Raw genomic sequence first — 12316 nt, forward strand, 5'->3', positions numbered from 1 at the left:
AGTAACATTACTGTTTGATATATAATTAAGTGTGAATTAAGGGTGCTGTAGTCAAATGTGCTTGTGAAATGTAGAGGTTTAATAAAATTAAACTTTTAAAAGTTGCAATATTATGGGCTAAATTGTGCCCTCCATTCATATATTGAACCTGTAACCCCCTTAGTACCTCAGAATGTGACCATATTTTGAGACTGGGCCTTTAAAGAAGTGATTAAGTTAAAATGAGGCCATTATGATGGGTCCTAATCCAATCTGACCTGTGTTTTTATAAAAAGAGGACATTAGACACACAAGGAGACACCAGTTTTGTGTGAGCACAGAGAAAAGGCCACGTGGGGACATAGCGAGAAGGTGGCCATCCGAAAGCCAAGGACAGAGGCTTCAGAAGAAACCAGACATGCTGATACCTTGATCTTGAACTAACCTCTAGAACTGGGAGTAAACAAATTTCTGATATTTAAGACACTCAGTCCATGGTATTTTGTTAGGTAGAGAGGCTGCTTCTACTGGCAAAGAAGACTCGTTGGAATTTGGGGGTTCAATGTCCCCAGCTTCATCAGGGCCTTCTCGTATGTCTCCATTCCAATTTTCAGGGTCCCATTCCTTCCCACTCAAGGCCCTCACTTTAATAGTAGACACCCTCCAACGTTGGGAATTCAATTTGTTTTGTAATTCAGCCATTAGCCGGATGAGATTCTGGGCTTGGCTTTCAGGAATCTCAGCTTTGCAGCTACAGGAAATGAGTCTCTTTCAAGGCAGACATAGAAGCTTTCAGGGTCATTTATACAGCACTTGAGCTGGAAATTTGAATCCCTGAAGTCATTCTTTTCTTTTCCCACTTTGTCCAGCAACGTTAGGAGTAACCAGCCAATCTCACTATTCTTGTTAGTCTGACAAAAAATTTGAAGGGATTATATACATGGGTACCCAGAAACTTGCCTCTTCTACATGTTCGGTTAGGAGAATCCATTGTTGATATTTTGCATATCTCTATTGCCACATCACACTATGAACTCATCAGTGTTCCCTTTACTAATGGGAACAGAGTAATTAGCATCCTTAAATCTAATCATATTAGACAGCCAATCCCAGACAGCCCAGACCAATTTAGAAAACCCATCCTTAAGATTCTGTTTCTCTCGAACCACTCTCGTTACCAAAATCTGTATTAGTCAGGGTTTTGTTTCTCTGAAGAACCCTGACTAGTACGTGTGAGATTTTTTGGATCCTTCCAATTATTGAGCTTCACTGTGAATATCCAAGAAGGTGAGATCATACAGAATTTCCCAAACACCTCTGTCCACAAAACATGTTTTTCAAGTATCTTCTAAGATGACTATTTTGAGGAAAATAATTGGGTATATACTGTTCTACATGGAGCCTGTGTGTGTGTGTGTGTCTGTGTGTGTAATACTTAGGTCAAAATCTCAGCCCTGGAAGGAGCTTAGAGGTCCCCTAGTGCCCTTCTCTGGTACCATCACTCTTTGCATTCTTGTCCTGTATGACTAAGTCTACACATCTGGTTCTAATTGCTTTTTTTGGGTACAGACCAACTGGATATTTATTCATTTATTCCTCAAATATGTTTTGAGTGCCTACTATGTGCCAGGCCCTGTTCTAGACTGTGAGAATATGGCAGTGAACAGAACAGACAGAACATGCCTGCTCAGGTTCCAGTGGAGGCAAGACAGATAATAGACAAAATTAACAAATAAATTGCTGATAGGACCTGATGTAAGTGCTCTGGGGTGAATACAGCAGGGAAGGGGTGAGGGAGTTCTGGGTGGGCTGGGTGGGAGGGGGGACTGAGGTTTAAATAGAGGAGGGTATGGGAGGGCTGCTCAGAGGTGCCTTGAAGCAAAGACCTGAATGAAATGTGAGAGGAGCCATGGGGTCATCTGGGAGGAGCATTTCAGGCTCAGGGAAGAGCAAGCACAGGCCTGATATGTTCTAGAAATAGCAAGGAGGCCAGCATGCTGGAGCAGAGAGAGTGTGGGGAGGAGATAAGGGCAGAGAGATGACAAGTGGGGAGGGGTGGGCAAGGAGGGGAGTCGGAAATATCAATAGTTTAGAGACTCAGAGAGAAACGGAGACACAAGAAGGTTTTGAATAGAGAGTGACATGATCTGACTAATGTTTTTAAAGGATGGCTCTGGCAGCTCTGTTGCTGATCTCGGGTGGCCTCGGCCTGCAGTGGCTTGAAGCAGGATGTCGGTTCCCGGCCAGAGGCCAGACATTGAAGTCAGGCCGTAGCAGTGAGAGCGCTGAATCTTAGCCACTAGACTACGATGGCCAGTGGCCAGTGACAAGGCCCTGGCCCATCAGCTTTGTAGAAATAAATTTCCACAAAGAGACGGAAAGAAGTGAAACCACTAAAGTGTTTATTAGGAGGAAAAAAAGGGTATGTGTGGACAGACACACAGGCGGACTCAGAGAAGGAGTCGCTTGTGGTAGTTTGAATCACTTATATGGGGCATTTCTTCCGGTTTCCTTTGGCCAGTCATCTTTCTTTGCCTGGTTCTGAGTCCGTATTTGGTTTATCTCAGGGTCCTCCCATATGGGTGTGCGCATCTCTTAGCCAAGATGGATTTTAGCGAAGAGGGCTTCGGGTAGGTTGACATCACTCCCTTTTTGACCTCCAAAGAGCCTTTCTGCGCGTGTATAGCCGGGAAGGTCTCCTCGACCTCGAGTATGAGAAATATGTGGTCTCTATCTTTTATCTGGGCAGGGCTCAGCTCTTCTCTCGCTCCTGCTATTTTGGAATATCTGTCCACAGGGGACAAACTCCAGCTGCTCAGCCAGGGGCCCATCTATCTCCTGCCTCATTGGGAATAGACTGTTGGGGAGTTTATACATTTAGTAGATTCCCAAACAAATGTGGCATCTTTTCCTATAACCCAGGTGCTGTCTTGTGTCCTAGTTATGGCAAGTCCAGTCAGCCACCAAGGCCCGTTACTGTGTGCCGCTCCCCACCCCCCAGAGGTGGTCTTATCACTTAGCAGGGTAGGCACTCTACTAAAGCCTGTGTATGCAGGGTCCTCTCTAGGAAAGGGGGCTAAGGCCCAATAAACATTCTTCTGGCATCATGGAGAAGGCAGAAAATTGGTCAAGTCACATGGTCATGTGGCTACTTCATTCATACAAGTTCCCATCAAATTTATAAGTACGTAGGATACAAATACATCTATTTTAGGGAGGGGTGTATTTTAGAATATTTTATTATCTGTAAAATTAATTAAACTAGTCCTAGCAGAATACATACTTGGGAGAAAGACCTTGCAGCACATTGACTTGGAATAAGAACTATTTAAGAAGCAGATAAAATATAAAACTCAAGAAACATTGGCTCCTAAAGAAACGGTCCCTGAAACCTGCCCTTCTGTGCCTGGACTTTACTTACGATAGGGTTGATTGGAACATACATTAATTTGCCCACTCAGGACTCTGCTCCCTTGCTTGTTTACACAGCCATCATAATTACCCTTGGCGACTAAGCTGAAGTGGAGGTACTTTATAAACAGAGATCATTTGATTTTTTTAAATAATATTTTTAAAATAATATTCAGACCACTTTTGCCTTTTTTCTAGCTTTCTGACACTTTCCCACTCTCCATAATTCCACCAGGATTATTGACAGGAGATTAGCAAATATATCTGCGAATAGTTGGGTTTATAATTCACTAGACCCAGAAACTTGAATTTTTGCAAAATGGCCCTTGTTTTTGTCTATTGTTTGTTTTTTTACTTTCTTGCGCTTCCATTCCAACCCTCTACACTGACCCTGTTTAAAACAAAGCTATACCTTTTCTACTTTGAGTTTTCTTTTGGACAAAAAGAAAGAAAAAAAAAAAAAGGGTGCTGAACTTTTATTGCTCTTTCTCAGTCTGCTGCTGCTCTGAACATTTTGCTGCTTTCCTGGGCCATAGGCTGGTTCTTTTCCATCCTTGTTCTTTAAAGAGCATTTTAAGAAATCCTTTAAAAAATCCTTTCTCATTGGTTTGCATCACGCATTTGTGTGTGCCTTTGGTTACATGAATCTTCCTCTGTCTTTTGTGCATGTTATTAATAGTTTAAAAAATATTTGAACTCATCAGAGAACTTTTTATACACCTTCATTGACTTCTTCAGGTAAACCTCTCTATTCTTGCTTACTGAGATACCTTGTGATCTCGATATAATGCCATTTCTATGTTTCTTACCTGCAAATCCCGAAGTCCGAGAATACATCTTAGCTATCACTGGGAAAATTATGCCTGAATTAAATGAATAAATACACATTGTAGTAAGTTTGTATTTTAGATTTTTCTGTCCTTATCAAGTCTTACAGTCTTTTAGAATCTATTTTGATGGCAATATACATTTCCCTTTATGAAATTAAAGTCTAACAATGTCCTGAATTCCTTTCACTACATCATTTTCCTCTTGTGATAATTAAACCCAGAGAAACAGTTCTTCATGTCCAAACACAATTATGTGATTTTAATCTGTTTGAATTTGAGAACTGGAACTGAAAAACGGATCCAAATATATGAAATCATTCTTTTGGAGATGATAAATAAATAAACAGTAATATTTGTTTTCAATCAATGTTCATTGACTACCAATTATAAATCTATTGTACTCATGTATTATTATATTAGGAATTACTTTGTGAGCAATATAGTATAATGTTCCCCTCAAGTGATACTGGGGGACAAGTCTTTTAGTATTAATTGCTTAGTTTTTCATATCTGATATGCTGCTGCTTATGGCTTTACTCTTAGTATAATTGTAACTGATGGATGGATTTTGGTGCAGTATATAATTTCTTCTGCACTGAGTAAAACCTGGTGCTCTGTATTGTTTCTCACTTTAGACACTCAAGATTCTACCATCTGTATTTCTCCAGGACTTCCCTGCTTTTTCACTTCATATCATACATAGAAAATAACACTTGATTCCCACTGGGTTAAATGTGTCTGGTTGCTCAAGTTGAGAGCCTTTAGAACTGGGATCTTGGCTGCCCCAGGCTTGCCTGGCTACCCTCAGGGACTGAGGGTGATCAACATCTCAGTACACTGGAAACCCATTCACAGCACACTGGTGGGGGAACACTGATCTGTACAATTAAGATGAAGCTACCTGGATACAGCCCTCAGAATAGCTTATCATATGTTTGATTTATTAGAATATATACTTTTTGAGGTCGACAGACTTCACAGAATCATAGGATCAGTCTTCAGAGAACGTTACTATTCATCAGCAGGGGTTGAGCAGGGTGGGGTGAAGGTCATGGAAAATTGGAGTAGAAGGAGTGGACTGTCATTTAAAGCAAATGTTTTATTTCTCTGAACTGACATGGCAGTGACCTGGAAAAAGATAAGCTCTTGCTTACCTTTAACTTTCTAGTCATATGATTCAGCAGGATACTTAAAATTTTTTTTCCCATTATACTTTCAAACTGGTCAGAATTTTCCCTCTGCATCCCAGGATGGGAGCGAAAAAGAAATTAGACTAACATTCTATTCTGTTTCACAACCATCTAAGATCAGTGGTTTTCAATCACATCTTCTGACTTAGTTGGTCTGGGGTGAGTCTGGGCATAGGTATTTTTACAAAGCTTCCCCAATGACTCCAATGGGAAGACATGGGTAGGAACTACTGATGAGTATCCCATTTTGTAACTGAGCACATATGTGAAAGGGCACATCCCAAAGCATAATCATCCAGCAAAATAGAGATGAGACGTGAGGCAAAAGCAAATAGTACAGGAAGCAAATATTTATACTAAGCATCATCTTTGGGCATTTCTGAGCTGTGTCTCGTGGGATTTGGGCACCTTAGTTGGGGAAATGGATTATCACTGCTCTGGTGAGCTAGGAGAGGTTTTGTGGAACAAATCAACTTAAAGAACATTTTGAAAGAAAAAGGTAGTGAAAATTTGGGGTATGAATTCACAGACCAGGACAAAGAAGGGCCAGAGCAGCAAATGAAGAAAGAGATGGAGGAGTGGTTTGCTTAGTGAAAGAGAATTTGCAGGGGGTGGGTAGTAGAGAAATGGGAGATAAAGACTCTTGGCCTTCCAACGAGGAGCTCAGTCACTGAGCAAAAACTAGGGTGCTCCACAGGTGGCCTGGTTCAGATTTAGAAGGGTAACCGGCACATTCTTTCATGGATTTGGGCAATCAGAGCTGAGGAAGGACTTTGTCAACAATAATCTGTACTCCCACTCAAAGAAAAACTACAACAAAAATAATACAGAGTACTACCATGGAAAGTGTTTACTGACAAGATTAAGAGTGCAGTAAGGTACAGGTATATTTCATATTGTATAGTATAAGGAAGTTACAATTCAAGTTCTGAAGAAAAATACAGGTAACGATCCAAAGCCTGACTTTATTATACAGCATCTGTGAAGCCATCTCATATCGCTATAATCCCTCCAATGAGAAGCACAAATTCTCCAAATTCCTAAACAAAGAACTTTAGCAACGACTTATCACCAGCTTTACTGAGGATTTACTTTTGGAACTTTTCTAGAATTTTCAGCGTTGCTTCTTTCTCTAAACCTTAATGCTCCACACATGTTCGGGCTTTCTCATAGCTAAGTGAATGGCCCCATGTTACCCTGTCAATGGAAGGATATTATTCCTGAGGGTACAAAATGAACAGTCATTTCTGGGTTTTCAAGGTTAACGCTGATGGAGCACTCTTTGGGTTAGTTTAAAAATCTCATTTGGTGTCTTGCAGTTATCTCAGAGGGCCTACACAATCACTAGCAATCACTGTGTGTATCATTAAGACAGACAGTTCAGAAAGACGGACAGCTCCAGGGCGATTATATGCCTGTGACTGGGCAGAATATTCATAACTCCAAATAGCTCAAAGTGCCTTCTGAGCACTAGAAATAGAAAATAAGGAAGAGAGAAAAAGACACACACAAAGAAGAAAATGTTTAGAATGTTAAGTCCCCGAGGGTGAGAGTTCTGCCTAAATGTGACAAATATATGTCATAAATTAAAAATGTTCAATAAATATTTTGTTATTTTATTTTATTCAAATGCATTTTTTTCCACTTGGGAATATGCCCTATATAAAGATGCATAAAATGTTCACTTTGGCAAACTCATTTCCATTCATTTCTTGTTTTTTGGCATTCGGAAAATCTACAACGGTGTCAATATAACATTCTGATTATGTTTTTCAACTTCCCCATTCATTTACTTGGCTTTATACAAAAATAATATTCAAAAGATGGCCCCAAAGAAAATATGCTGGGTACCAGGGTCATCAAGTGAACAACTGCATCTTTCTCTGAGAAGGGAGCTGGGGAAATGGACCAAATTGCAGGAGGTAGAAGCACATGTTTGTAGTCTTCTCTTTTCTCCATTTTTAATAGCATGGAACCATTTATTTATTGACTGCTTGAAATAAATTCAAATAGAAGAACTTTGTAAATGCTGCAGTCTCTGGTAAGACCTACCTGGTGCCAATCTTTTTTGTTATTTATGAGAGGGCCTCAGAGAGCTTGAATGTCTACTCTTTTCATCCAAGAGTTTGTGTTGTTGTCAGCTAAAGCGCTTTTGTCTGGAAAAGATGCTGCACGATAATTCACAGGCTCACAATTCTCCTAGGACTGAATTGGGACCCCATCAAGCCTTACACTTAAGTGGGTTCTCTGAAGAGTATTTCACTGTTTCTAAGCGAGCAAGAATATTTCACAGCTTCCTCTGTTTTGTTCCCTGTGGGTAGGTGGGGAAAGAGGGCAGCCTGTGGGGTCAGGGTCCTGACAGGGAAGACTCCATCCCTGGAGTTCTTATGGCTCCTTTCATTTACTTGGCTTTTCTTTCTCCAATTTTAAAATTACCTTAGATTTTTAAATAATGGCTTTGTTAAGATATAATTTACACACCACACAATTCACCCATTTAAAGTGTACAATTCAATAGTTTTTAGTACATTCACAGATATGTGCAACCATCATGACAGTCAACTTTAGAACATTTTCATCACCTCAAAAAGAAACCCCGTACCCTTCAGTTATTACCCCCATAGTCCTCCATCCCCACCCTCCTTGGCCTCGAGCAGCCACTCATCTACTTCTGTCTCCACAGATTTCCCTGTTCTGGACATTTCATATAAATGGAATCATATAATATGTGGTCTTTTGTTCACTTGGCTTTTAATCCCATTTTGTCTTATGACATTTGTAGTCATGTTGTCTTGCATTATTGTGCTTTGAAAACTTTTAGTGTGTCCCTGCCTTTTCGCCTCATGTAGCTTATGGTCTCCCTGAGTCAGGGACACCTGGCAGAGACAGCATACCTTCAATCAGTGTTTGTGAATTTTTGAACCAGCTTCTCTTGTTTCCTCTCCTAATACAAAGAGAAGTTATCTGCAGTCTCTCTCTAAAGAAGGTCATCCTGCTTCACTCCCGCATTATGAAGCAGTCTCTTCTCCCTCCAGCACGATGAGACTTCATAACACCTATACTACACGTATAGTACGTGTGACAACATGCTAAAAACCCAGGTCTTCATCTCCTGTCCTAAGCTTTCACTACACCTATCTCTGTCTGCTCCTCTCTCTATTCTGTCCGATTTTCAGGAATGTTCCTTAGCAGCCTACTTGCTTGGTTTGAAGCTATCCTGGTAAAAGAAATCAGAATAACATTGAACTTCAAGTTGTGTTGATACTGGTATGCTGGCAATAGGATGGATTACTCCACAGGAATGCTACTGATGGTCCACTCTTCCTTATGTGATTTAGAGAAAAGACTTTCTCCCACCGGGACTGACTTGTTGAAACCACGGAAAGTATAATCGTTTTACTTATTTATTTATTTATTTGATTTTCTGAGATAGTTCTAAGAGCAAAAGATCTACCAATTTCAGTTGTAGAATATAACTCCGCTTGCTGCACATCTACACTGCATTACAATCTAAACAGGCCTATGAGAACAAATTGCCCTCAAACTAGGAATATGCATATGTATATATTTCTCAGAGGGATATGTGTATGTATGAGCATTCTTTTTTACCGCCCTTTTGGAGAAGACTATGCTATTTAATTAGGAAGCTTTGCATGCCTTAGACATATTGAAAAGGAGGGACATGAAGTTATTACTTTCTAATTGTTTGTCTAAGTTAATGCTTTCGGATCTCCAAGAACTGCTTACGTACAGCCAAAGTGAAAGTTAACTAGGCCTCATTTTTACAGAATTGACTTAAATTCCAAGTCTGAATAAAATTTGGGGAAAATATCTCTTGCTCTTCCTACTTTGTGGTAAACAAACTTAAAGGAAAATGTACTTTGTCCTCTCTGCTTGGAGGTAAAAAAGAAGTTTCTTAGGGAAATTTCGAAGTACTGCTTTTTGTTAGCCAAAATTTCTGGTTCCCAGCTAGCGAGCTTGAGAAAATGGATTGACCCATATGGGCTGGTTCATTAGTCACCCTTTGAAGTTCACTTGTATTTGTTTATATCTGCACCCTTCATCAACCAAAGATGCCAGCCAGGCTATAATCAATATTTAAACCGTAAAATTATTTGTTATAACAATGTAAAATGAAAGAGAAAGATGTTTCCCTCTTCAGTATCGTCTCTTTCTCATTCCAACCTATGAAGGGAGAATGGGTGATTAAAGAAAGGAAAGGACATAAGTAACTGCTATAATTTTGACACATAGAAACGATAGGGCCCCTTTCTAGTTGTCATGGGAAGGTGCTCTTTCCCCCAGAACTTGGCCCAGGCTTCCTGCAGCTTGATGGTGATTGGCACATTCCCGTGCCAATGGGAATAACAGCTGGCTTCTCAATATTCTCCTAAAGCAGCTGCCCCATCCACCTTGGCGCTGGTTGCACACAGCTTTAGCTGCTGACGTTCTCAAGCTGTTGCTAAGTGTCTCTAATAACAGTACTTTCCATTTTACGCTTTTTCTTCTGAGTAAAATACATGCATCTTCAACCCTTAGTCAAAGGGTGTGCAATGAAAAATAATCCTAGGGTGAAAGGCACGCTCAGAGTCAGGTCAGTGTCAAGCTTTCTGTAAATTATTGTGGTCGGGAAAAGAGAAATTGGATTTCTATATTTACTAATATTGTGATACGTGCCTTTTGGAAAAGTTTCAATTTGAGGCCAAAGTGGAATAACAGAAGAGTGAAGGAGAAAAGCAGAAGTGTATGGGAATATTTAAAAGTCATTAAGAAATGAACTAGAATACTGAAAGTATAAGTTGCATCTAGACAGGGAAAGGAATACTAGCATAGGAGGAGATGCAAGACAGGTCCAGACTATTCAGAGTGGTGCAGAGTACTAGAATATTCTCCAAGTGCAGGAGTTATAACTCCAGTTACCCAGATATACAATCCAAACAGAGAAAATACAATAATTGGAAAAGGTCTCTTCTGACACAAACACATCTCGATGGGGCCTATTAGGAAGTGCTGCAAAAGAACTGTCTGTTGGACAATTATTAAAAATACCTATGTAAGAAAGAAAGCAATCACAGCCTAGCAGGGGATTGTAAAACTTGGCCGATAAAGCAACACCATAAAGGTATTTCGGGCAAACATTTTGTGGATGATACTCCAAAAAACTTACAAAGCTCAGAGTTTAATAATCACCTGCAGGTGACATGAATTCTAAAATACTGCTGAGTCCACAGTGTGGTCTCTGCAGCTCAGTCAGACTCTGTCATCTCTGCCCAGTGAGGTAGAGTACAGTGAAACCAGGGATTATAGGGCAAAGACACGCAGTAAAAACAACACCTAACATTCACTTCCCAGTATTACACAGGGAGCTGTTCTGGGAAAAGGGTGAGCGCTTCATAAATTCATTTTACTTTTCAATATTGACTTTTCTTTTTACCACTTTGCCTCAATTCTTTGCCTTTAGCCCTGCATCCCCTGGATAACCAGCATCCTCCTGATGAAAGTCAGGATTTCCAAATCTGCCTGGGGATGTTAACTGAGTCCAGCAGCCAAAAGTCAGCCAGGCAGGGAGCTGTTTCTCTGAACACCCAGCCTCCCCGTGCATTACAAAAACAAGACCAACCGGGCTACCAGCTTAGAAGTTTTTGTCTTTGCTTTTCACAAATCCCCATAAATTTCAAAACAGACTAGTACCAGGACAGCACTTTTGGCATAAGAATGCAAAGTCAAAACACAAAAAAGAATTTCTTGACTTATGCTCTATGTGTAGTTTCTATGAATAGAAAAATTCTTTTTTTTTTCCTCCTGCTTCTGAGAAGTGAATGATGCGGCAGGAAGGAGTAGTAGAATTTTTCGTTTCCTGTTTCAGAGTTGGGAAGCGAAGTCAGACTGTGACATAAAAGGCTCACCAACAAAAATGTCCTGTATCTTTAGTGCATCAGTTACCGCTTTAAGACCCTATGAAACGTGTCTCAATACAATAGTGCACTTTTGAAAAGATTTATCGTCAGGCTTAACTGGGGTGGGAAAAATGCTGGAACTATCATATCCAGGATGTGCCCTGCCCATTCCACCTGGCTTTCCTGCAAGTGCCAGAACTAAGCCATAGTGACCAGCCATCAGCCGGCCTGGAGCTGAGATCCAGAAGGTAAAGGAGGGTGGAGAGAAAGGGAGGTGGTGATGGGTGCTTTGGAGAGAAAAAGAGGGCATGGAGAACTTGTGGAGTGTTTTCTCCACTCTTTGAAATGAAATGAAATTAGTGTCTCCTTGCCCCCAAATTATCTGGAACCAGTATTATTCCTAGGCTTTGATTTACTAAAGCACAACAAAAAATTCTCCCTAAAGGGAGAACATAAATACTTGTACATTTTAGATGCCCTGGCCTACAAAAAGATTCCCTAATCCAGTTGAAATACAATAGATTTCACAGTTATGAGGCAGTGTCTGGCAGTTGCTTTTTACACCTAATACTTATACAACACTTTATACTTACAAAATGTTTCACAACCACCTTTATTAGCTAAGCCATAATTAACCATTCTGACAGAGACTACTGTTGTTTATCTTAAATCTCAGAAACATGAAATTGCCCCCAACTATAAGGTAATTAATCATTGAGGCAATACTGTTGATCTTTCAGGCTGTGAAATTTCTCTTCCTTGTTCTTTCCTTCCCTTCTTGGAGATCTTATCTCTAGAGTTCAAGCTGAAAGTACATTTCTGGTACAGTTCTCTTGATATTTCATATGTAAGTGGATTTCAATCCATATTAAGTAATTTCCCATGGTATCAATTGATTTGAGATAGCATAGATTTGGCCAGTAAAAGCTTCTGTGTCAGGAAAACCACTAAACTTCATTGAAGTTCATCTAACTTTTAATGAACTGGGATATTTGGGTTTGACCCTCTT

At 40.1% G+C, this 12316-nt stretch overlaps 1 protein-coding gene across 5 annotated transcripts in view; it reads right to left on the reverse strand.

The window, feature by feature from the left end:
- The window catches only part of PDE7B (phosphodiesterase 7B), a 346677-nt gene that overhangs the window by 94980 nt on the left and 239381 nt on the right, over positions 1 to 12316 (reverse strand). The gene's annotated exons all lie outside the window — the stretch shown is intronic.

This window comes from Balaenoptera ricei, chromosome 12, assembly GCF_028023285.1.
Source record: "Balaenoptera ricei isolate mBalRic1 chromosome 12, mBalRic1.hap2, whole genome shotgun sequence".
Classification (NCBI taxonomy): domain Eukaryota; kingdom Metazoa; phylum Chordata; class Mammalia; order Artiodactyla; family Balaenopteridae; genus Balaenoptera; species Balaenoptera ricei.